Source organism: Symphalangus syndactylus, chromosome 2 (genome assembly GCF_028878055.3).
Source record: "Symphalangus syndactylus isolate Jambi chromosome 2, NHGRI_mSymSyn1-v2.1_pri, whole genome shotgun sequence".
Lineage (NCBI taxonomy): Eukaryota > Metazoa > Chordata > Mammalia > Primates > Hylobatidae > Symphalangus > Symphalangus syndactylus.
The window spans coordinates 135,378,347-135,405,023 of record NC_072424.2 but is presented as its reverse complement, the minus strand read 5'-3'; the positions used below and the strand labels follow the sequence as shown (position 1 = coordinate 135,405,023).

At 45.2% G+C, this 26,677-nt stretch overlaps 1 protein-coding gene across 5 annotated transcripts in view; it reads right to left on the bottom strand.

The window, feature by feature from the left end:
* The window catches only part of ZDHHC14 (zinc finger DHHC-type palmitoyltransferase 14), a 310,422-nt gene that overhangs the window by 138,014 nt on the left and 145,731 nt on the right, over positions 1-26,677 (bottom strand). The gene's annotated exons all lie outside the window — the stretch shown is intronic.

The window sequence follows — 26,677 nt, the reverse complement described above, 5'->3', positions numbered from 1 at the left end:
TAATTTAGCACCAGATGCTAAAATGATGAGAAGCCTTTACAGAGCTCTCCCTCCAATCATATACATCAGCAAGAGCTGTTTGATTTTGGATATGATGATAAATACCTATGCACAAACTGCCAACGTGTTGTACATCTGAGGTACAGAAATTCATTCCAGGTAATAATTAGAAATTGTAGCACAGCCAAAAGATTATATGGAATTTTTTCAGTTCAAATAGCAATCTTTTTGAATCTTTAGAAAAAATTGTTTTTTGCTTTGATGTTTATACATGAAAAGTGGAACTGTTTTCTGGGCACTATATTATCTGAGACCACACAATCAGAGCACATCCCTCCTCTGCTCAGAACTAAATATTTGATATTGGTCATTAAAAATACAGATGGAGGGATGGATAGATAGATAGATAGATAGATAGATAGATAGATAGATAGATAGACAGATATAAAATCATTTTAGCATCAAACAGACACTGACATCCCAGAATCAATACTGTCATTAATTCTATATTCGTGTTTAGAGACTGGCTTACAGGTTAGAATTTGACATAAAGCTGATTCCTTGAACAAAACCTCTAAGACTAAATTAATTTCTTAAACATTTGGATAAGAAACATGGATTTCATTATTGGGTAATTAGGTCTCTCTGTTTTCCAGAGGACATTCTTTGAGAGAAGATTAACTTAAAAACTAAACAAAACAAAACAACAATATTAACAAGATATAGCAGAGACTTTAAAACCAAATGCCCTTTGGAACAAGAAGTAGAGAATCTTTTCCTGTATCAAAACAATTCGAGTCCTCTTTTAATGTTTTGTCTATACATGGATACACATAAAAAAAGTTTGTTAATAGTAGCTCATGACTCCTGACTGCAGCAAATGGCCTACATTTGATATTTTTAGTCTGTCCTGTATGTATGAAAGCATAAACATGAGAATAACTGTTTTTTAGACCTAACCATGAGGCATGCATTTATTATTACACAGGAAGGGGAAGTGGCCTCGCTCCATTATTGCCACACTCCAATTCAGGGAGTTTCTACTTTGCAGAAATCACAAAGTAACCTAGCATTTTAAGTTTCAGATTCTTGATTGCAAAGCATTTCAACAATAAGTAGCTAAGGCAAACAATCATAAACGAAATAACCTGAGCCAACGACTCACACGTCTGAAATAATCAGAGTAGCATTGTGAGAAATAGAGGCTTTAAGGGTTGCAATAGAAATGACCCCTTTTCCTTTTCATATGAGTCACTGCAAAACAAATGTACTTTTCACTTATAGGCAGGAACATAAGCACCATTCATTTTGTGATTTGTTCCTTAATCACATACTTAGAAATAAATCTACCACCACAAGGCAAAGATGAGCACATTACTTGGAGACAAACAGAGGAAAAAATAGATTCAGAAATAATATCTACTCACAACTCTAGAATAGGAAAAACAGAATAGATGATTTCATAAAACTCCCAAGAGTGACATTCCCCTACAAGATCATGATGGCAGGACCCCGTGCCTGGAAAGCCCTTAGTGACTAATCGTGTTAATTACCCCAGACGCACAGAGCCAGGAGTCTATGCATGCCTGTACCAAGGGAGGGAATTTAAATCAATGAGCCCAGGGACTAACGTGGAAAATATGAGCAAAGCTGGAAGGAAAAGCTCAAACCCAGAGAGCATGGAGGTGACAGTAGAACTCCACATACCCATTTGTAGACTACAAAGGTGAAGTTCAGTTTCATCAAAGCTCAACAGCTCTTTTTTACACCCGTCTCTCTATCTTTGTCGTCTGAGAACTCTAGCTTTCGGGCTTGCCAGGGGAGGAGGAAGGTGAAGGTCACCCTACCAAGATGAGGAACGTCATTTAGGGAATCTGGTTTTTCCCTGCAGGCCTTCTGGCTAGATGCAGAGTTAAACAGGGACGTCTCCAAACACAGCACAGTCTTGCCTTGAACCTGCAGAGTTCATGAGTGGGGAGACGGGCTCCAGGCTTTAAGCACTTGCGTGAACAGAGAGCGGAGGAGGGGAGATGAGGAGAGTGCTCTCTTCCGCCCGTGTGGCCCAAACACCCTCCAAGTGTGCAAGACAGGGTTAGTGTCCTTATTCTTAACTCAGGGCCTCCCAGACCACCCAGAGAGATCTGCTTAAGATACAGGACCTGGGAATCTGCAGCTTTAAAATACAGGCTTCAAATCATAGTGTGTAAACAGCCCAATTTACTCATCTACTATTGAGAATGTACAAGAGCTTACTAGTGAATATTGTGGTGCATCAACATTTTTGCCAAGTGATTCTGAGTTGCATTTAAAATTCCAGGAAGAGGCCAGGAGTGCCTACAATCCCAACATTTTGGGAGGCTGAGGTGGGCAGACTGCTTGAGCTCAGGAGTTTGAGACCAGCCTGGGCAACATGGCGAAACCCCATCTCTACAAAAAAAAAAAATACAAAAACCAGCTGGGTGTGGTAGCGTGTGACTGTAGTCCCAACTACTTGGGAGGCTGAGGTGGGAGGCTGGCTTGACCCTGGGAGGCTGAGGCTGCAGTGAGCCAAGATCATGCCACTGCACTCCAGCCTGGGCAACAGAGTCAGACCCTGTCTCAAAAAAATTACATGAAATGGAATTCCAGGAAGCCAGAGGCTTCTGGGTAGCGTGTGAATCACGGGAGGGAAAGCCAACACTGTTTTGCCCCAAAAGTTGCTTTTTAATGTCCTGACATTACTTAGGCATGGCAACCACATGCCCCAGATTTCCCATTCGAGTCCTGGCTCAGGTGAATGTTTTGTCATTTTCAGATCATGTGTGGCCGCTGAGTTAATTGGCCAAAGTAACTCCATTTTGCTTTCTGTGCATCCTGGAACTGTAAGGTATCGTCAGGGCAAGCCAGGGCCCTTCTGAGAAAGCTCTTCCTAGAGCTGCCGGTGTGTGTGCTGGGAAGACCTGCCCATACCAAGCGTCCAGGGTAGTGATTTCAGATTTGTCCTGGCACTAAACAGCATTCTAAGGTTTAGCTGCCTCTGACCCTGGCTTATATTTGAAGGGTGTCCATTCTGCCTCCGTTCTGGAAACTCTGTATGGGAAAGTCATAGCAGGACTATAGCTCTATTAATAATTCTTGTTTCATCCAATCTAAGGTACCCCACATTTTAAGATGTATCATTAAGGGGAAATGTGCCAAATCAGATAATATTCTGTAACCACAAGGGATCTTTATTTCATACTTATTGAAAGAGCTATTATAGACTTAATTAGACACCCATTTAAAAATCATATATCATTATTGTGCATACATTTTAAAAAATGTGAGTGAACTAAATTGGCCACAGTATTCCTAAAACATCTCCACATTTGGAGCCTGAGGCAGAGGTGTCTGCTTGAGGGCTTTCCACGTTGCAGCCTCCTGAGTCCATCAAAGCACGGCCCGGCTTTCTGCTTCCCCCAGCCTGCACTCTGTGCCCAATGCACCAGCTCAAGCCAGAGCATGTCCCTCCTTTGCTCAGAACTAAAGCCAGGTACTTGCCGAGGCTACAAAGCCATCTGGCTCCTGTGACCTCTTTGACCTCCTCTTCCTCCCTCCTGCTGACCCCTGCAGCTCTGGAACAAGCCAGGCCTGCCTCTCCTCTGGGCTTTTGCCTGTGCCTTCCCCCTGCCTAGAACTCCCTCCCTACAGGGAGCCATAGAGCTCCTCCCAGCCTTTGCTCAAATATCACCATCTCTGTAGAGCCTTCCCTGACTGTGCTGCACACAATCGCCAAACTGCAGCCCCCCTATGACCAGCCATCCCCTCTCCACCAACCCCAACCCCTTCCAGCTTTTACTTTTCCCATAGCACTTATCCCCACTTGGCACACTATTAATATATGTACTTCCTTGCTTACTGTCTGACCCCACTAGAAAAAAGCTCAATGCAATGAGGACGTGTATCTGCTTGGTTCACAGATGTAACCTCCAGTGCCTAGAATTCAGTCTAGCACATAGTTGACCTTCAATAACTATTTGTTAAATGAAATGAAGAGACATCCAAAAAACACAGGATACAAAGTACAGTGGAGACAATCCTATTTGTGTTTCAAACACATCTATATTTGTAACCAGAAGAATGTGCCCCATTATCTCATTATCCCTGGGTGATTTTATGCATATGTGCTTTTTGGTGGTTTCCAAATTTTCTTAATTAAAGCACGGCTTATTTTTGTAGTAGCAAAATATGTTATTAAAAATAAATGCATAAGTACTTGTTGAACTAAAAAAGAAGAGAATTGCCGAAATATTAAAATCTGCCTGTGCTTTTAAAAACTCAACTATCCATAAAGAAGATGCTTGACGATGATGTATATTCTCTGTTGGACTGAAACCTCAGCAGGCTGAAGCTCTTGATTTTTGCAAGTTGCCTTACAGTACCTTAATTAGTCTAATTGTTTTGGGGTATGGAGGATCATACACTTGAGAATGCAAAACCCAGGTTATCTCCTATCTCAGCTCTGGTCTGTACCCAACCTCTTGGAGAAATGTGACTAGAGAAAGTTCTTCTGTCATCCTTGCAGATTTCTGTCTTAAATTGGGTATTTAAAGTACAGGACAAGGCCACACATATGGGGCCCAACTCCCCTCAGTTCCAGCAAGCCCCCTGGAGATCCGGAATCTCAGATGCCTGGTAGATTCGCTTTTTCTTTCTTTGGGTTGCGGGTGGTCCAGGGATGGCAAGATGGGAAAGGAGGCGTTCAGGATGAGAAAGAATCACATGCTACACAAATTAAACCTCCTCAACACCGGCAGTGCTTGTTGAATTGAACCCAAATGCTGGAGAGCTCGTCAGTGAGCGCTGCTTGGCAATGAATTGCTCAACAGAGACATTTGCAACAAAATACGAATTAGTTTAATCATTACATGCTCAAGAAAACTTTGTTGGAAGGAAAATGCCCTGCCTTGTTTCAGATTGCACACCGAACACGAGTGAGCCTCTTCTCCCATTCCAAGGCCCTGGGGCCATCAGGCTCCCTGCTGGGAGGCGGCCCAGGGGTGTGGCTGCTGGTGCCACCAGGAGACGCCTGCTGTGCCTGTGCCTGCTCCTCCTCCCCCAGCGGCCCCTTTCCCAGTGCTTCCATGGCCGGGGCCCCACACTAGAGCTTCAATTGCTCACCCAGGGTGGGCAGGCAGTGAGCACAGCTTTACCCAGGCCTGGGGCCTCTGCCAGGGAGCTGGCACCCCCATGCCCATCCCGCAGAACGAGGCCAGGCCCTCTGGCACAGTCACACTGCACAAAGTCCAGATGTTACGGCTACGGAAAAGTGTCTTCGGCGTTACGAAGATGCAGTAACTCAAGGCCTTTGGGGAAAAGGCACATGTGAGTCTTGGAAAGTTTCTCCAGAGCTGGGGAACAAGTCTATGAGCACTGTGGATGCAAGAGATGACTGAGTCTCCTTCACGCCTTCATTCAGGCACCCCGCACACAGCCACTGAATACACACTACCTGCCAGCAAGCTGCATTGTGCTAGGAAAGCAGGAAGATCAAGACAAGACCCTCGCTTCCTGGCAGCTCACATTCCAGTGCAGCGGGGTGGGGGGGAGTTAGCACACCACGAACAAAAGAGCAAGTGTGGAGGCACAGGTGCTGAGGAACGGTGGAGGGGACCAGCTCAGTGAGCCGGAGAGGGGGGGTGTTGGTGAAGCCTTTCTGGAGGGGGTGTCACAGGCAGGAGTGAGACCCGCAGAGAGGAAGGGCATTGGCAAGGACAGGGAGCCCCAGACCCTCCATGACCCTAATGTTTCCAGGCCTCCTTCGGTCGGTGCACCCAGTGACTGGTGGAAGCACAGTGTAGCCCTCCCTGGACTGGACTCTGGAACTGCATGTCCGCAGGGGGCAGGAGCGTTGTAGGCTGTTTAGTCACTGTGGCATCCCCGGTGCCTCACACACTGCTACACGATAGGCACTCGACAAATATTTGCTGAATTGAATGTTGTGGAATCATCAGAGCAGACCTGGGACATCTGGGTCCACGTTTGGTGGCGAACTGCAAAGCGATAGGTGCAAAGGTTGTCAGGCAGGTGAAGCCATGGAAAACACCGAGAGGGACCTGAGCAGACCCCACGTCCGTGTGCTCCAGCCTCTGCTGACAGCGCTCCTCTGAGCTAAGGATCCCACTCCTGGGGGAGAAAAAGGGCCATCTTCTTCCTTTTGCAAAGGAGGAAGAATTTCTAAGTAAATTTTGCTTTACAATGTTTCCCTAAGAATAAAGAGGAATTGAAGATTTTTTAAAACATATCCATCACCATAAACCTCAAGCAATTAGGTAATACAGGACCAATACAGGTTAGAAATATCCAGTCGTTCAGACAGAGACACGTGTGAGTGCAGAAGGCTGAGCTATTTCACCCACAAACTCACTGAACAATGTTGTTTCCAATAGCAGAGACATCATAATTTGAAAAATAGTACATAATAATTATGCCAAATCGAAATACGGTGCTTTTGAGTAGAAAAGAAAAAAGGCTACAAAGGTATTTAAGGAGAAAATGGTTCTATTTCCAAAAAGGGGAGAAATAAAACAAAACAAGGTTAACAGCTTAAAGCCCACGAGCCCTGCGACACCAAGTTGGAGACTATCAGGCCAAGACAGCTTCAAAAGTGCACATTTGGTAGAAAAACGAACAAAATGAAATTCACGGAAAGTCTTTGGATATTGGGTTGCTGTTCGGGGCTGCCGATTTATTTTTTCCTTCTCTAAAGGGACACTTAGCATTCATTCACAGACGGTTCCTTTTTCTCACCTAAAACAATGCCCGTGGTATCGCCTATTATCCTTGGCAAAGTGCCTTTGCATTAAAACATGATGACAGCATTTCTCGGCCCTGATGTTGGGGAGAGCTCCTACCGTGTAATTATCCAGCTCAATTAGAAGACAAGGTCAGAACAAACAGATCCAGAGGGAAGGTCCATGCCTGCGAGACACACAGATGTGGTCCCACATCATTTTCTTTCTTTTTTTTTCTTTTTAGCTAGCCTGTTACTGTTGCATACACATGGTTTTCAAAGTAACAGGCAGCCAGATAGTAAGACTGCAGGGAACAAATGAAAATTCACATTTTTTTTGATTGAGTACCTATATTGCAGGCAGTTTCACATATAACATTTCATATAATGTCTACAGAAATGTACACAGCTAATTGTCTATGACATTGGTATTATTGAGACCATTTCACAGGTGAGGAAACTTAGGTTCATTAATTTGACTGATAAGACTTATAAGAGGTTCATTACTTTGAGCCTGGTTTAGCTAATAAGTTTCAGAACCAGAAGTCAATCAGATGTGGCCGCCATCAAAGCCCACGGGCCCAAGGCATGGTCTCTCAATTGTACCACAATGAGGCCTACACTTCTGTTTTGCACTCTACACACTTTCTTAGTGGAATACAATAACAGCTGTACCTGTTTTCACCTTTTTATAAGGATCTCAATGGTCCTCATTAACTATAATTAAGAACACAGTGAAACCGGAAACTATTTAGTGTGAAGGTGCCTTGTTCAGTCTGGGGAGAAGACAAGCTGGGAGTCTTGGGTGACAAAGTCGCTCATTGATGGATTGCCAGCAGTCTGGTAGTAACGCCTTAGTGGTTGAAGGTCAAGAACATTTCTCTTGGGCTCTGCTTCCCAATTCCAGTTGAAGAATAACAAGCTCTGTGGTTTCTACATAACAGAAACCACCGAGTCCCAGGGGCCCTGTCAATCAAGCTTGACACTAAATGGTGATGACTGCTCCTGTTATTGCAAAATACATGTATACTAAACAAAGACCGTACTGGTTAGTTTTGCTTAAATACTGACCAGTACAATGCTAAAGCATAAACTTTCATTTATGAAAAAAGATAAACTTTCTAAAATTCCCGGGTTATACCCAAAAAGTAACTTGCTCCCTGTGAAGAGAGGACAGGGTTGCAGAGACTCCGGAGATCTCCACTTCTGCAGTGTCAGTGTGGAACTGTATCTATTGCTCCAGTATCCACTCCTAACCAGCAGGAATGGCAAACAACCTCAGAAGAGTACAGGTGGTAAGTGCCGAGTAAAACTGGAAGTCTGAGTGTGTCTCCTAGACACTAGGAAGTACAAGGATATACTTTCAATGAAACTCTTTGAACTCTTTGGGAGAAAGCTGAAAAATACCATGTGCTATTGAGGAATTAATGCCCACTCCCACCTCCAGTCTTCATCTAATTGTGCTTTTTAAATTAATTAATTAATGCCCACTCCCACCCCAGTCTTCATCTAATTGTGCTTTTATAATTAATTAATGCCCACTCCCACCCCCAGTCTTCATCTAATTGTGCTTTTTAAATTAATTAATTAATGCCCACTCCCACCCGTCTTCAATTGTGCTTTTTAAATTAATTAACTAATTAATGCCCACTCCCACCCCCCAGTCTTCATCTAATTGTGCTTTTATAATTAATTAATTAAGCCCACTCCCACCCCCAGTCTTCATCTAATTCTGCTTTTTCAATTAATTAATTAAGCCCACTCCCACCCTCAGTCTTCATCTAATTATGCTTTTCCAATTAATTAATTAAGCCCACTCCCACCCCCAGTTTTCATCTAATTGTGCTTTTTAAATTAATTAATGCCCACTCCCACCCCCAGTCTTCATCTAATTGTGCTTTTTAAATTAATTAATTAATGCCCACTTGACCCTCAGTCTTCATCTAATTCTGCTTTTTTAAATTAATTAATTAATGCCCACTCCCACCCCAGTTTTCATCTAATTGTGCTTTTTAAATTGACTGATGTCCACTCCCACCCCCAGTCTTCATCTAATTGTGCTTCTTAAATTAATTAATTAATGCCCACTCCCACCTCCATCTTCATCTAATTGTGCTTTTTTAATTAATTAATTAATGCCCACTCTCACCCCCAGTCTTCATCTAATTGTGCTTTTATTTTATTTTATTTTATTTTATTGAGACAAAGTCTTGCTCTGTCGCCCAGTCTGGAGTGCAGTGGTGTGATTTCGGCTCACTACAAGCTCCGCCTCCCAGGTTCTCGCCATTGTCCTGCCTCAGCCTCCTGAGTAGCTGGGACTACTACAGGCACCTGCCACCACGCTTGGCTAATTTCTTTGTATTTTTAGTAGAGACAGGGTTTCACCATGTTAGTCAGGATGGTCTCGATCTCCTGACCTCGTGATCTGCCCACCTCGGCCTCCCAAAGTGCTGAGATTACAGGCGTGAGCCACTGCGCCCGCCCTATTGTGCTTTTTAATTAATTAATTAATGCCCACTCCCATCCCCAGTCTTCATCTAATTGTGCTTTTCCAAGTATATTCATCTACGGTTAAACTTTCATATCATTTCTTTACTGTTAAGCCATACACTTCTGAGATTTAAAAAAAACAAAACAAAAAAAACAAAAAAAACTTTTCAGCTCATTTTGAAATAGAACAGAAGGATTCCTGAGGACTTCCCCATGGCAAACACGATTATTAACTGATTACTAAAAAGAGAAGGGCAAAAGGCAAAATAGTGAACATTAGATCTAAGGAAAAATGGTGGAAACAACCTTAAGGAATACGGTGGAGAAACATCTGGAAAAAGCATATTTAATTAGAGAACACGAAGAGGGACTGAAACAATGGAAATCATGCCTGGCTGGCCTGATGGAAGGCTTGGGAGGTGTGACTGCCATGAAAGCTACAATCAATTAAATAAGTGCCACCTTTCTTGAATTTTGCCAAGCAGATGGCAAAGTTGGAGAATCAATGGGGAAACTGTAGAGTGATACAATGGAGAGAGAGAAGGATCAGAAAGCCCCTCCTACAGCTACATCCCTATCCCTCTTAGGCTTGCGCCATACATTGTCCAGTTGGCTTCAACATTCAGAATAACTGGAGCCCTAAAGAACTGTCAAGTTCTGAGAACAGTCTTTCCATTTCCAGAAACAACTTCCTGAGAGACCGTTACATGGCTGCCAAGAAAACACTGCTTCATGTTTAAAGCACTTGTGAAACTTGAGGTCAAAAAGCAGAGGTCCACCAAGTGAGGCCACAGAAAAACAGCTTGAAAATGCTCTAGCTGAGCCTATGTGCTCAGTGGCAAAACCTCGTGACTGTAGTGCTTACTCTGGGCAGTTTTGGAAGGCTTTTTCTACCAGAAGTTTCCATCATTTGAGGTTTTGACTCTTACTCTCCCCTGGGTGGAGAGTCTGAGGCTGCATGGTGCAAGATGAAAGGACTTCAATATTGTCTGACTATAAGAGCAAGCTCTGCAAAGTACTTTTTTGAAGAGATTTTTGAATGGAAAATCTGGGTGGGAAAATAGGAAAACAGGTCAGTTGAGCAAAGGAATATCAACTATTCCTGTTCTCTACATGAGCTGAGAATGCAGCCTCTCCTTCAGAGTAGAAACAGGAGCTGGGGAGCTCTTGGAGTCGATGGGAGATGCCCCAAGTCTGGTAGGAGATGGGGGCACTGATGCAGCCATGGCCCCCCAGCTGATGTAATCTGCTTTCAGGCACCCAGTTGCAGAGTGGCTCAGCTGAGGTTCACCAGCTTGCAGTGACAGGAGAGAACGCTGGCCTTACCTACGGCCATGGTTTCACATTGTGTGGGAGGATCCACAGATTCTCAAAGGGGTTCTGGACTCCAACAGTATTATGAACTACTACTCTTAGGAGGGGAGGTACGTACTCAAGTACCTATTCAGAAGCACACTCTGGGGCCAGCCACTAAAGATGCTGCCCCAAGTCCTTCAGTGCTCCCGGCCACCATCCACTGCCCCGGCCCCTCTCCCCACATCCCTAGAACCCCTCTCTATGAGCCAGCAAATAAAAATTAACATCTACCCAGATCCCTGGTCCAGCGGTTGGTGAATAATCTGGCTGTCCACACTGCCCTTCAGCCTTCTCAGCCTAGCCCTGGTGCATGCATGTCAGTCCATTCAGAGAAGACGGGTTCCCACAGTTGCTGAAGTAGGCAGGAGCACAGAGGCCACCCTGAGACTAGCACAGATGTAGGGCCATGTAGGGAAGCCCTTTCCTCACTCACGAGCTTGAGGGTGGGCAAGACTCCCAAATGCTGAAGACACTCTTGTGTGAAAGAGAAAAACAACCCAAGGCAACATGGGAGAGTGAGAAGAAGGTTCTAGAAGAGATGGAGGAGAGGTACTATCCTATCCCCAGCTTTGTCTGGAGTCTACAGAAATTTACCTTGTCAAGACCGAGTAGACCAATGTTTAAGACAAGAACCTGACTCACTTCCACACCAGGATAATCTGGGAGACGGGGACAGAGGCCACCAGAAGAGGGTCGTGGTGTTGTGGGAAGGCCTCAGGCACCGGGAGTGGATGCCGGGCACTGGGGCACTTACTCCATAAGCCTGGGAAAGTCCCTTATTCTGAGTCTTCATTTCATCATGTGTTAAATTGGAATAATGTCATTTATAGGTCATGATAGTCTTATTGTAGTGTTGGTTTGAGAATTGATGAGTTAGCATCAGGGAGACCCTTAGCAAAGCCTCTAGGTCGGCATGAGATAGTCCATAAATAGTATTTCCTTCCTGCTAAGGGAGCCAGTCTTGCACTCACCTGGATTTCTGGTAGCCCTCACACTTCCCTGCTGTTTCTTATTTTGGTTTAGTCCAGTCGGTTTCCCTGCAGTTTAAAGTGAAAGCTTATGAGCATTCTGTGTTTGGTTCAGAGTTCAGTGGAGTAGGAAGAAGTTTGGCTTCAAAGCTCAGAGAAGAATTCAGGCAGAAGAGTGATCAGTTTATCCTGGCAGAGAGGACAGGATAGGCAATTCCTGAACAGCCCATGAAAGAAAGAAGTCTGGTGGGGAAGGCGGAAGCAGCTGGAAGCCAGTAGCTGGCCCTGTGGTTTAACGGTAGGAAGCCCTGTCCCCTTGCAGGCATCCAGCAGCAGTGGGACCGGAGGGAGCAACGTTTCCAGGCCTTCTGATACCCAGATCATTTTATATGAGGCCCTACAGGAAAGTCACTCCACAACACGGTAGGGAGCCTGCTGGATGGTTCCACTGATCCCTCCTCCTGGTTTTCACACTCGCCTTGCCTGGGGGCTGGGACTAATGACTTGCTTCTAGAAAGTGGTCAAGGTGGTGGGGTGTCACTTCCAAGATTAGGTTACATAAAACACTGCAACTTCGGTCTTGCTCCCTGCCTCTGGAGCTCTCATTGGCCCTCTCGGAGGGAAGCCAGCTGCCATGCTGTAAACAGCCCAATGGAGGCTGGGTGCGGTGGCTCATGCCTGCAATCCCAGCAGTTTGGGAGGCCGAGGGAGGGGGATCACTGGAGCCCAGGAGTTTGAGACCAGCCTGGGCAACATGGCAAGACCCTGTTTCTACAAAAAAAAAAAAAAAAAAAAAAAAAACCTTAAAAATTAGCTGGTCATGGTGGTGCACGCCTGTAGTCCTGGCTACTCAGGGGGCTGAGGCAGGAGGATCGCTTGAAACTGGGAGTTCAAGGTTGCAGTGAGCTATGATCATGCCACTGCACTCTAGTCTGGGTGACAGGGTGAGACTCTGTCTCAAAAAAAAAAACAAAAAACTAATCCCAGCCCTATGGAGAGGCTCACATGGCAAGGCTCACGAGGGTGGCTTCTGGCCAACAGCCCCTGAGTGAGCTGAGAGGCGAATCCTCCTCGGGCCCAGTCTTGAGATGATGGCAGCCCCAGCCATATCTTGATTGCAGCCCTGTGGGAGACCCTAAACCAGAGGACACAGCTAAGCCACATCCAAGAAACTGTGAGATAATCAATGCTTGCTGTTTAAAGCCACTGAGTTCTGGGGTCATTTGTTACACAGCAATAGCTCACTAACACAGGTGGTTCTGTCAGGCATAAACTAAACAAAACTACAGACATCAAATGAAATTGAATATTCTTCTGATAGTGAATAGAACAGAATCACAGGGAAGGGAATAAATCCTGAATATTCTTTCTACCTACAGTTTCCTCTGATTGGCCAAGTGGTACACAGGGATTCTTCTAAATGTAAGAAAACCTTTTAAATTATTAGTTAGGGCTCTGTCACGGATTAACTGAAGCTTGGGTCACCGCTCCATGGTCTAAATGACTATGTTCAAGGTGATGTGAAAGTTTTACAGAAACAATGACCAAGAAAATTTGTCTTCTTAATATGTAAACAAAGATATGTAAGAAGCTAATATGGAAAGAGAAAACGTGTATATGTACAACCACATGCCACAGAGAGACTTAAAATTAAGCTGGTGAGCTGAATAACTAGTATCTATTAAAAAAATTGCAAATATGCCCAGCATGGTGGCTCATGCCTATAATCCCAGCACTTTGGGAGGCCGAGGCAGGCAGATCACCTGAGGTCAGGAGTTCAAGACCAGCCTGGCCAACATGGTGAAACCCCATCTCTACTAAAAATACAAAAATTAGCCAGGTGTGGTGGCACATGCTTGTAGTCCCAGGTACCCTACTCAAGAGACTGAGGCAGAAGAATTGCTTGAACCTGGGAGGTGGAGGTTGCAGTGAGCCAAGATCACACCATTGCACTCCAGCCTGGGCAACAAAGCGAGACTCCATCTCAAAAAAAAAAAAATTGCCAATCAATAGAAGTGAAGTCTGTTTATTTGCAATAAAGTGAACACAAATAAACTGTCCTAGTATTTCCTAAAGATCCCCTTAAATCTCTTCCAGTTGCATTTCTGTGACCCTGTGTTACAGAAATACCACCAACCATCTAATTTTTGTCCTATTTTATTTCCTAAGAAAATATTTTCATACTTTTTACAAAATAGTAAGAGAGAAATATTTACCAGTGAGTCTCTGTTGTTGGAGACAGGGTCTTGTGCTGTCACCCAGGCTGGAGTACAGTGGTGTGATCACAGCCCAATGCAGCTCCCAACACCTCAGCCTCTGAGTAGCTGGGACTACAGGCATGCACAACTGTCCCTAGCTAATTTTTTTCCTTTTTTTTTTTTTTTTTTTTTAGAAGCGAGGTCTCTCTATGTTGCCCAGGCTGGTCTCGAACTCCTGGGCTCCAGTGATCCTCCCACTTCAGCCACCCAAAGTGTTGGAATTACAGATATGAGCCACTGTGCCCAGCTAGTCTTTGTTTTTAATGAATTTAAAGTATATTCTTTCCCCAATCAGGCTATGCCAACTTTTATGCGTCTGTGGTCTGACACTCTTTTGAGTGGCATAAAGAAAGAAGAAATCCGCAAGTCTGTGTGGTGGAGTTTGCAAAGCAGCTGATGAGACACCTCTGATATCCCTCCTTCCAGCCTCCCATTAGAACCCTCAAGAGGATACACAAAAAGGAAAACAAAAAGTTAATAGCAATGAAGGCTGAAGAGAAGAGTGCTTTCATTAATATACTGGTGATGGAGATGAACTGAGAAAGACATTTTTGGATCACACATCATGTATTCAACATATCATAAAACAGAACAAAGCAGATGGCTCCTGAAGGGCAGGAAAGGACCTTAACAGAAGAAAAAATTTAGGTGCCCATTAACTTCACTAATAATCAAAGAAAGGAAATTAAGAATAGTGTTTGTAGATTCACATTGACTAACGCCCCTAGGGCTATAGAGAGAGAGAGGTCCCATTCACTCTCTTGCTGGTGGAGTATGGAGATCAACGCAGCCGCCCTAGATGGCTGTCTGGAAATAAGTGCTGACAGCCAAAGTTTAGGGGAAAGGAAAGGAAAGGAAAGGAAAGGAAAGGAAAGGAAAGGAAAGGAAAGGAAAGGAAAGGAAGAAAGGAAGAAAAGGAAGAAAGGAGGAAGGAAGGGAAGAAGGGAAGAAAGGAAGGAAGAAAGAAAGAAAGAAAGAAAGAAAGAAAGAAAGAAAGAAAGAAAGGAGAGAGAGAAAGAAAGGCAGGAAGGAAGGAGGGAGAAAGAAAGAAAAAAGAAAGAAAGAAAGGGAGGGGGGAGAGAGAGAAAGAAAGGCAGGAAGGAAGGAGGGAGAAAGAAAGAAAAAAGAAAGAAAGAAAGGGAGGGGGGAGAGAGAGAAAGAAAGAAAAGAAAGAAGGAAGGAAGGAAAGAAAGAAGGAAGGAAAGAAAGAAGGAAGGAAAGAAAGAAGGAGGGAAGGAAGGAAGGAAGGAAAGAAAGAAAGAAAGAAAGAAAGAAAGAAAGAAAGAAAGAAAGAAGAGAAAGAAAGAAAGAGAGAAAAAGTAGGAAGATGGGAGGGAGCAAGGGAGGGAGGGAGGGAGGAAGGAAGGAAGGGAGGGAGGGAGGAGAGAAAGGAAATGAAAGGGAAGAAAAGAAAAAAAAACTTACAGTGAGTAGGCTTTTGAAATAATAAAAAATCACTTCTGATATTATTAATATCATAACAATTTATAAAAATGGTTCTTGTAGTTTTGGGGACCAACCCATACCACTAAAGTTTGCCGTGTTTTCTTTTTCTTGAGCCTGTATTTCCTATGAAAGTTATTTCTCTAAGATCATAAAAGTGGGAAATAAGGGAAAAAACAACAGGGACCACAGGCAAGATTACATTTCCCCCACACTTCATCAAAAAGTTGGTGTGAAAACCAGCGACACACTGTCAAATCCAGGACTGTTTGTGAACCTAGATGTACCAGCTTCTCATTAGCATTTACTTTTGAGATTATGCATCAAGTCTAAACTCTAATTATCTGATGGTAGAATTTCTCAGTTTTAGTTGTGAAAGCCATTTTTATCTAAGTTTGGCTTTTGATATAATATTTGTATCTAGAAGGGAGGAGTGAATATACTGCACGAAACAGGTCCAGGAACCTGACACAAAGGTTGCATTGAATTTTCGTGGCAATCGTACGAGTAGGTATTGAGATCGTTGATGGACGTCATTCAGCAATTTGTCTGAGGTCTTCTCAGTCCTAAGTGAGAAGGGCAAATTCACCACCACTCATGCTCATGTTGGGTGTCTGTGTAACCAGCTTTGCATTTAAAAAAAAAAAAAAAAGCAACTTGTTATATACTTAGCAATTTTTCAGTTTATTTGGATAAGAGACCCTCTCAAATGTTTCTCCTTTCCTTGATGGCCTTAGAGTTTCTAAGCGAGCATTCCTAAACTGTTGATGGGGAAGCCTGAGCCAGTCAATCTAGAAGTCAGAGCTGCTCCTTGGTTCCTAGTAGGAGATAGATGTGGCTAGAAGCCATGGCCCAACCAGAGATTTCACAATGAGCACCTTCCTGCCCTGTCACTGCTGAATTCCCCCTTTCCAAGAAACCATGTCATAGCCTCTCCTCACACCAAAGAAGCTGCTATGGTCCTAATGTTTGTGGCCCTCCCTCAAAATTCATCCTAACTGCCAATGCGATGGCATTAGGAAGCAGAACCTTCAGGAGGTGATTATGTCATGAATGGGGTAAGGCCCTTGTAAAAGAGGCCCCAGAGAGCTGCCTGGCCTCTTCCACCATGTGAGGGCACAGCTAGAAGGTGCCATCTTTGAACCAGAAAGTGGGTCCTTACCAGACACCAAATCCGCCGGCTCCTTGATCTTGGACCTCCCAGAACTGTGAGAAGTAAATTTCTGTTGTATGTAAGCTACCCACGGCCTGGTATTTTGTTGTAATAGACGCCTGAACAGAAGAAGACAGAAGCCTCCTGCTCTAAAGCTAAGGTGCAGTGTAGAAACCACACAAGTCCCTCACTCAAGGCTGCTTCCAGAATTTTTTGAGCCCATATTGTGTGAAAGGCACTGTGCTGGAAGACCCAGACTCCAAACGGAGCTGTAATGCCTGACTCCAAACCAAAACACAACAAAGAAAAGATCGAACCAGTGTGGACTCCTGATTCTGCCTCCAGGGTCCCCGCTTCTCCGTCTGTAAATGAGGAAGTGGGGCTGACGGTCCTCCAGGCCGGCTTTCTATAAACATCTGCACATCCACTGGCCTGCCCCCCCACAATCCCTTGCACTTTGGTAAACACACAGGACAGTTACATTTTATGTGGATTTGAATTTATATGCATTTGGAATCATATGATATAAAAGTGTTTTTGAAAGCTTCATTTTATGTGCAAAAATTCAAATCCCTCTAAATTAAAAAATGGTCTAGAAGCATATAATTTCTAAGTTGGCAGAAAGTGAACTGTCCCCTCTGCTACACTGAGGCCCCACTCCCTTCTAATTACTAGTAATCTGGGCTACTTTCCCAGGTAAAAGGAACAACCAGCCATTCTTTATCAGCATTCTATGCCCAACACTTTTGTTTCATGTCTCAGAACACATGTGACTTTGGTGACTACTGGGTTGTTATCTAAATACTTACTGCTATTTTAACTTAAAATCTTCTAAAAGACATTCTATAGAAATGGTATTTATACATTCATTAAGAAGCAGGTGCTAGGGCTAGTGCCGGAAAGTGTATTAGAAATTTAAAAATTCTAGAAAGCCAGTTAGACAGTATTAAACACTACTACTGTGTACATGTTATTATGCATTTTTTATGACTTGGCTCAAAACATGCAAAAATATTGTTCAGTGGTTGTAGATGTATGCCTTTGAAAACCATATCTCCCTTTCTATTAACTTATGTCTTTGGAAACACCAGTCTCAAATTACGTGAATTTTAAATAATATGAGATAGTCAGGAAACCATCTCTGGCATAAACTGTGACTACCAGGTAATCTGTATTTAAACATGATCCAATGAAACTTAGAAGCCAGGACAGCTGGAGAAGACAGACCCAGAAGCAGGAAGAGCCAAAAGCACACTGTGGGCAGGCGCAGAGGGGGAATGACAGCTAAGTCTTCCCGGAGGCTCCTCCCCTGCAGCCAGGTTGGGGAAGAGACTATCCCAAGAGCCACGGCCCCAGATCAGGACCCAGCTGGGATGGAACACAGTGACACCTTTGGAGAGGCTATGCACCTCAATGACAGACTCCACACTTTAGATCTGGGGGGCACCCTAGGATCATCCCTCAGCCTGCAATGCCCTTCTCTTCCCTTCAACTCAGTTGAAGGGCCACCTACGTCAAGAAGTCTGTCCTGAGTGACATTCCCAGGCTCGCGAATGTCAGCTTATTGCCAGCAGGGCATTCTGGGCATTCACTTCACTTCGCCCTGCACTGCAACTGCTGGGGTTCCCAGTTCTCTCTATTCAGAACCCTTTGACTTCCTTGGGGTAGGGACGGGTCCGTTAGCATTTTATCCTCAGGACCTAACAAAGCCACGGGCTTCTATCAGATGCTCAAGAGATGTTTGTTTAATGAAAACAAACAAACAACAACAACAACAAAAAAAACAATGAATCCTTTCCTTTGGCAGAGGAGGAGCTGAGAGGGGAAGTCACTTTTGCCCTGGACCACACAGCTCTTGAGGGGCAGGGCCGAGACCCCGGCTCCCAGGCTCTGCCCGCTGGTGATCCAGAATGTTGACATTCCCAACCTTCAGTGGATCCACCTAAGTTGCTCCCAGAATCCATGGAAAGGCAATTAATGTTTCTATGAACAACCAAGACAGCGCCTTTTAGAAAAGGATCTCATTTAGGCCCTTACTTCTCCCATGAGCTCATCTCTCTGGGCAAGTAAATACAAGCTGCTCCCCACAGTTGCCGAGCATCCTAAGCTAAGGCCTCCAGTGAGGAAAGCCTCTCTTTTTTTTCCCAGGCAATGCCCTACTTCTATCAGTATGTGTTAAAAACAGACATTATTCCTGGCAACTGCTTCATAGCAAAAAATAAAAATAAAAATAAATAAATAAATATCGAGCTTCACTTATCTGTCTGCTTCCAGTTTGAAGTAGAGACACTATCATAGTTTTCATACCAGGATTTGGAAAATATGTAAAAAAACAAAACTTAAATTTAGCTGGTGCTTTGCATTTGGATTCTTCATACATCAGGAAAAGCCTGAACAACTCCCTCCATCTGTGTTTCTGAGATCACTAAAACTCCTGTTGCTCAGCTGAGCCAGTGAGCCACGAGCCAGCCCTCATAACACTGTGTTGACAACAGGGAAAATGGCAGAGGCATAAGGATACAGGTAACAGGGGCAACTGTCAGCTGCCTCTGCTGCCCCAATCCTCACCATGAACAGCTCCCCTTTCTTGGCCGGCCGCCGTATGGCTTGTAGCGTTTGTGTGCCCCACACGAAGAGAGGATCTCAAGCCACATGTGACTGTGAAGACTACACCCCTCACGAGAACATGCTGGAGAAATAACCATCAAACCCAGTCCACGGTGGCGGGGAAGCCACAGATGGAAGTGCTCTCCGGCTTAAATCCAAGGTTCCAGGAGGGAAACATTGACGTGGATTCTAAATAACGAACACAGGCTCACGTGAAACAACCGGAAAAAGTGGGCACCATTTCACAACTAGGGTGAGTTGGGAGGGAGGGTGGGAAAGGCGGGGACAGGCGAGCTGAGCCCCATCCGCTGGTGCACCAGGGCGGTTGGGTGTCACCTACAGACAGAGGCCAGTACACTAACAACTGGGATGGTGATTCACTCCCCTCTCTTCTATAAATTTTAACTTGCTCCTCATATTAGCTTGTCAGGCCTTTATTCCACCACACACTGACTGAGTCTGGCAACCACACATCACCTCAGATTGTTTGTAAAGAGCCCCCCTCTCACCCTCCCCCCACCCCTTCCCTATTGCCCCTGAGGAGCTCAATGACCACGCATAGTCCTTCTGAGACCTCAGTCCATGCCTGTGAGCTACTGCCCAACTGGGACCACCTGCTGGCATCCCAGTGTACCTAATGGCAGATCCATCAGTGTGGCTTGAGGAAGATCTAGCATTCCTTCATAGTGAATGATTCTTTAGAGTTGAAGCACAAAAAAGAAAGAAAAGCAACCGCAGGTGGGTGGTCTTTGTTCTATTAGGCCTTCCACGGAGGGATGGGAACTTTGAACTTCAGGAAAATAAACAAAGCTGCAAGCTTTAGCCAGCTGGGTGCTAAGACACCAACAGGGTGGCCAGCCCCCGACCCTCCTCCAGCCTGTGTGTCCACATCCATGCATGGGGGCTGGGGACGTGCATCCTAGGATGACTTTTACAACTGACCCTTTCTCAGTTCCCAGCTCAAGCTGTGGTTCACACATGGAGCTTTGATGCAGATCACAGGCAATGCCTAGGGCAACAGCGACACTTTTAAAAACCCTCCTCTGTAGGTGACAACACTAGTTGAAAGATACAAAAGGAAAAACAAATGCCAGCACTGTCCCTGAAATGCAGGCAGCGCCCAGATGGTAGGCGGCTGTGAGGACGAGGCAGGGCAGGGACTGCTCACCAACACTTTACTCAGGACTGAACCTGGCTGCTGGCTTAGTTCAGGATCAGGAGTCGCCACACTTTACTCAGGACTAAACCTGGCTGCTGGCTTAGTTTAGGATCAGGAGTCGCTGGTTTGGGATATATCTGACAGAAGTTTTCAAGATACACAGTACGGCTCAAGAGATGCTTTAAGGCCAGGCGCAGTGGCTCAAGCCTGTAATCCCAGCACTTTGGGAGGCCAAGGCAAATGGATCACTTGAGGTCAGGAGTTCGAGATCAGCCTGGCCAAGATGATGAAACCCCGTCTCTACTAAAAATACAAAATTAAGCCAGGCGTGATAGCAGGCACCTGCAATCCCAGCTACTCGGGAGGCTGAGGCAGGAGAATCGCTGGAACCTGGGAGGCGGAGGTTGTAGCTGAGACTGCGCCACCGCACTTCAGCCTGGCGACAGAGCGAAACTCTGTCTCAAAAAAAAAAAAAAAGAGAGAGAGATACTATAGAGCAGAAGTCTTTTAGCGGGGGTACTGTGTCCCCATCACACCCATCACTCCCATCCCTGGGAAGCAGCCACTCCCACTAGGACAGTAGTCCCCTGCTTTAGGAGAACTGTTGGTATTCACAAATTCCTGAGGAAGGGGGTCAGTGAAGGTCTTCAACGCAACAAAGATTCCAAGGAGAGGAATGAGGCCCTCGCTTGGCCTCAACATCCCTTCCGTGGCACTGAAAGTGCTTGGAGATGTCTGCTTCCCGGGTACAACCACGGTATAAAAACAGCCCCTTTATGCTCCACTCAGAACTCAGCACTGGGGACTTCCACCCTCCCTCTCGCCATGTTGCTACAGCTTTCTGAAATGAAAACAATAAAAAAACCTGTGCCCTCCCAAAGCACCACCATGTTTTGGTGTCTCTGTGATACAGATGAGACAGATACCATGGGAACAGGTTTCATCTGGAAGATGACAGTTGCACCTGGCGTGGTTTTTGGCACTTACTAACTTAATGCGTTGCAGTATGTCCGGTGACTGACACCCTGCAGGAAGGCCCACAGAGGGTTGCCATTTCCTAGCCCTTCAAGTCTCTTGCTTTATTGCAGTGCAGACTTGACCTTCTTTCTCCTTGGATTTGTGCTTCCTTGCACAATTACTATAGCATCTTGGGATACTGCAATGGTGAAACAGAAATAAGCAACTCTAACTTTTGTTTTCCATTTCAACCCAATATTTCAGGCTCCAGTCCCTCATGAAGACATTCATTCAAGGAATAATTCACTCAACTACATGCAGGAGACACTCCCCTGGATTTACACTCTGAGAGGGAAAGACTGGCCAGGTCCACAAATGACATCATGGCAGACAGAGCATGGGCCAGGCACTCAGGGACTGGCAACGTGTTTACAGGAATGACAATAAGGTACTCCCAGAATTCTGAGATAAAATTACCTTAAGAGAATAAAGTTAGATAAATTAAAAACACGGTTGATTTATCACAATGCTATATACGGATATTCACAGCATCACTATTATACAAGCCTCAAACTGAAACAACTCAAGTATCCATGTTAGAATGTAGTAATAAGTTATACATTAATATCATGGAGGATGATACAGCAATGAAATAAACGTACTATTTGTTGCATGAAACAACATAGACATAGCTTGCAAATATGTTGAGCAAAGAGAATATAGTGTGAGTTTTACTATCGAGTTTATAAGCAGGCAAAATGAAACCTAGGATGCTAGAGGGCAGGGTAGCGGTTACTCTGGAGGGAGTGGTGGCTGAAAGGAGGGCACACAGGGGACTTGGGTCCTGGTAATGTTCTATTTCATGCCCTGCCTGCTTGCTACGTTAGTCTGATAACTTTGGAAAAATGTATCCAGCTGTACCTTCACAATTTGTACATTTTCCTGAATGAATACTATACATCTATACAAATGTTTACTTAAAAAATATCTAGATGCAGTTAACTGGTGTTAAGAGACAGCTGTGGGGGTGAGTGCAAGAGACGGTGTGAGAACCTGTAGTCCCAGCTACTCGGAGAGGCTGAGGCAGGATAATGGCATGAACCCGGGAGGCGGAGCTTGCAGTGAGCCGAGATCGCGCTACTGCACTCCAGCCTGGGTGACAGAGCAAGACTCTGTCTCAAAAAAAAAAAAAAAAAAAAAAGATAACAAAGAAATGAAGGGTGGGCCGGGCGCGGTGGCTCACGTCTGTAATCCCAGCACTTTGGGAGGCCGAAGTGGGTGGATCACGAGGTCAGGAAATCGAGACCATCCTGGCTAACACACGGTGAAAGCCCGTCTCTACTAAAAAATACAAAAAAATTAGCCGGGCGCGGTGGCAGGCGCCTGTAATCCCAGCTACTCAGGAAGCTGAGGCAGGAGAATGGCGTGAACTCGGGAGGCGGAGCTTGCAGTGAGCGGAGATAGCGCGCCACCGCACTCCAGCCTGGGCGACAGAGCGAGACTCCGTCTCCAAAAAAAAAAAGAAAAGGAAAGAGAAATGAAGGGTGCGCCCAGTTCGTTGTGTGTGATTTGGCATCAGCTCAGAAAAGAAGGCCTAAGATGCGACTAGAATCACGTGGGCTGGAATGCAATCAGTTACACTGTGCTCTGCTCGAAAGACCATGGAAAAGATTGGGAGAGGGAAAATTTTGCAGTGTTCATTCCTCACTGTCTGGCAGAGATGCTGCAACAGGAAGGCAGGAACCTTCTGGTCACCAGCGATATGCTCAACTGTGGGATGACTCATTAGCGCTCGCCGTGGCCGGCATGAGGTGTCATTCAGGGTCACCTCTCTCCCCGTGAGTGCTCAGGCCCCACTCACCAAGCAACCTTCTAGCCACAAATTCAACTTCCCCAGCCCAGGACATGCTGGAGAACTGGAAAGGAATATTCCGGCCTTTACAAAATGTTCTCACTAAATACATAGCATCCTTTTGATACCTCAGGCACCTGTAAGGCCCCAATGCAAACACTTCTGAAAGTGCCGTGACAACACTGAGTCTCTGGACCTGCCAAGTCGAGAACCAGATGTTATACTTTGGAGACTCCACTAAAGCAGGTCTCCCCTGAGACCCAGGCCCCAAGCACCCCCATGCTCCTGAAAAGGGTTCCTTGTTGGCTTGGTTTTTGTGCCTATACCGTCGGTGGCTTGGACATCACCCACTCCCCACCGCCCAGCGGGGAAGAGAGGCTGGGTCAGCCTTCCAAGGTCAAGGCCAGTGAAGCTTTCCAGCAGTCAAACGGCTGCAGGGCTCAAACAACAACCGGAATAAGGGGTCCGTCTCTTGCCTCAGGGGCCTGTTCCAGTTATATGATGTTTGCCATGAAACTCAATATTCACTGCCTAGCAATGAACATAGAAACCAAAGTACTAGATTGGGGATTCCAGGGACTTCTTCCAGTCCAACTTCTTGGCGATATCAGAGTATTGAATCACTGCGATCTAATAGGCGGATATTTTTGTTTTATTGGCTTCTAGAGCAGAACCTTCCATCCCAACCCTGGCAGCCACCTGGGGACATCCAAGTTTTGCTCTTTGCACAGCCGACTGTGTGTGAGCACAGGTGAAAGTGACCACGGGCATAGAAAGAAAGAAAATTCAATGTTCCTGAAAAGTAGATGGATCCTGAGAGGGCAGTGACGGTACAGTGTGGGCTGCATGGCCGTGAGCTGGCTTGTCGGTTGTTTACACGTAACTCTGCCTTGTCCCCCCAAAAAATTGAGAGCCCTGGAACCCATTTATACTCACTTGCCTTCAATACGTTATATCCCAACTGTTTTTCTTTCAATCTCTGAACCTACATTTTTCAAGCTCGCTAATGAAACTCAACTCATTTTGTTTCTAGAGACAGAGCCAAATCTGGTGAAGCAAACTCATTCAGGAAGACTGGCAGGAGGGACCAGCCAGCCTCCGAGAGAAAGGATGCAGATGGCGTGTCACAGTGGGAGGAGCCTGGGACCAGGGTCTGAAGGCCACTGATAAGGGGACCCTGGGCAATTCACTCTTCGCTGAGCCAAGGTTTGCTCATCCATAAAATGAGGGGCTGGAAACAGCTGATTTCTAAGTTCCCTTCAGGTTCCATGATGGTTGGGTAAGGACCCTTGTCTTGAGAGTCAGGAAGGCCTGGCTTCTAATCTCTGACTCCATCACTAGCTGTGTGACTCAGGCAAACTTACCTAACCTCTCTGAACCTTTTTGTTATAAAATAAAAGTGGTGACAATCATATCATAATCAACACATATTATAATAACAAAATATAATATATAAATAGTACAATCATATAATAATAATAATGTGGACTGGATGAAGTAAATGTACATATGGTATTTAGTGATGTGCCTGGTGTCGTGTAAATCCTAAATACCGAACAGCAAAAACAGCCATGAGTCTGTGTTTTCCAAGGCTTATGTCAATGTTGACAGAGTCCCAGATGGAGCTCGGGGTGTAATCAGGTAAAAAGTAACAAAGCACTAACAGCTTAGGGAATGGTGTGAAATGTTCAGAAATGAATGTTTAGAATGAAACTGACTTACTATCAGCTCCGACCCTGGGCCCTGCCTGTCCTGACAGGTGTGGACGCCACCACCACCCTCACAGCTGTGAAACATCTTTCCTACGGCCATATCAGTGGCAACTCTTGAGAGTTTAGTGTGCTTTTAAGAAAGCTAATGACACTAAGAGGAGGAGAATGGTGCTGAACAGTCAATTTTGTTTTCATCTTACAGAGAACAGTAAGCTATTAAGAGCAATCTGCTCAACAGCGAGACGTCACGAACAAGCTGAGCCATCTCCCCTGGTGTCCTCGGCTAAAGACTCTCCTTAGAAATAACAGCATTTGCCAGACGTTTATGCAGAAGTGGATGCATTATTTAACAAGTCTCGTATTGTTTATTCTGGAACACTGATATGAGAGTGATACACATGCCTTTTTCAGTGTTCCCAAATATTGGGGATTTTGTTTCATGTCTGGGTTCTTTTGAACTGTTGTCACTGACAATGAAATACTAATTGTATATAAAGGCAGAAACATGCTTTTCCTGAGGTTAGGAAACATATGCAGCTGGAATCTATAAAATAAATAATGTCTCAAATAATGACAGGAACATTTTCAGAGTATATGATGTAGTCTAATCCTACATTCTGATGAGTGTACAGATTAGAAACTACAGATACTGGAAGACAGATATATTTTTATCTGTTTTGACGAGTTTACCCATTTCTCTCCCTCTCTTTTTTTTTCTTTCTTTCTTTCTGTGGAGAACTGGGACTTGCTATGTTGCCCAGGCAGGTCTTGAACTCCTGGGCTCAAGCTATCCTCCCACCTCTGCCTTCCTTAGTGCTGGGACTGCAGGTGTGAGCCACTGCACCTGGCCTCGCTCATTTCTAAATAAGCAATTTATTGTTGCTCTTCTTCCCAACAAAGTGTGCGTGTGTGTGTGTGTGCACCCATGAACTGTGAGCCATGGACTATGCTTAACACAGTGCAGAACGTGGCTCTGTCTTTGAAGGATGGACCACTCCCATCCTAAGGCGGAAAATGGCCAAATTAAGAGCAGAGCTGGTGATGAGGACTACCAGAGGGCTACGCGGCCGTGAGCTAGGAAGGGGCTTCTCAGGAGGGCAAGTTAGCCCTACAGAGGGCCCCCCAGCGGCATCCAGGGCCAGCCAGGGCCATGGACCCTGAGCCAGGATGACTGGGTTCAAATCCTGGCTCCACACTTACTTGCCATGTGACTTTAACAAGTTATTAACCTAATCTCACCCTGCTTGAGTTTCCTTCACTCTAACATGAGGATAATAATTGGACCTACCGCAGGAGGGAACTGCAAGAATTAAATAATACGTATAAAGCATTTACGACAGTGCCGCCACTATCCTTCTCCAGGTAGGCTCTTATGACCTTCTCAACCGTTCCAGTTCATCACTTCCCCATTTCGAGCATGTTGTTCATGCTCCAGTTCTAAGAAATCAAGACCACTGAGCAGCACAGCCAACACCTTCTCTCCCAGCCATCGTGAGTGCGATCAATATCATCAGCATGATTAAAAGCGTATTTATTTAGGACATTGTGCTAAGTGCTACACTAACACACACACAGGGGTCCTCTAGAAATTCCCAGCTCATAATGGACGATAATGGTAAATCCAGAGATAGAGCACATGCATTAGGCAAATGTGGAAATTAAATAGGCTGACCATTTCCAATATTTGCAAGTAAATGTACTATTATATAAAAATGTGGACCCGGCGTGGTGGCTCAAGCCTGTAATCCCAGCACTTTGGGAGGCCGAGGCGGGCGGATCACCTGAGGTTGAGAGTTCGAGACCAGCCTGACCAAAACGGAGAAACCCCGTCTCTACTAAAAATACAAAAAAAAGAAAAGAAAAAAAGGAAGTACCCGGGCTTGATGGCACATGCCTGTAATCCCAGCTACTCCGGAGGCTGAGGCAGGAGAATCACTTGAACCTGGGAGGCGGAGGTTGCAGTGAGCTGAG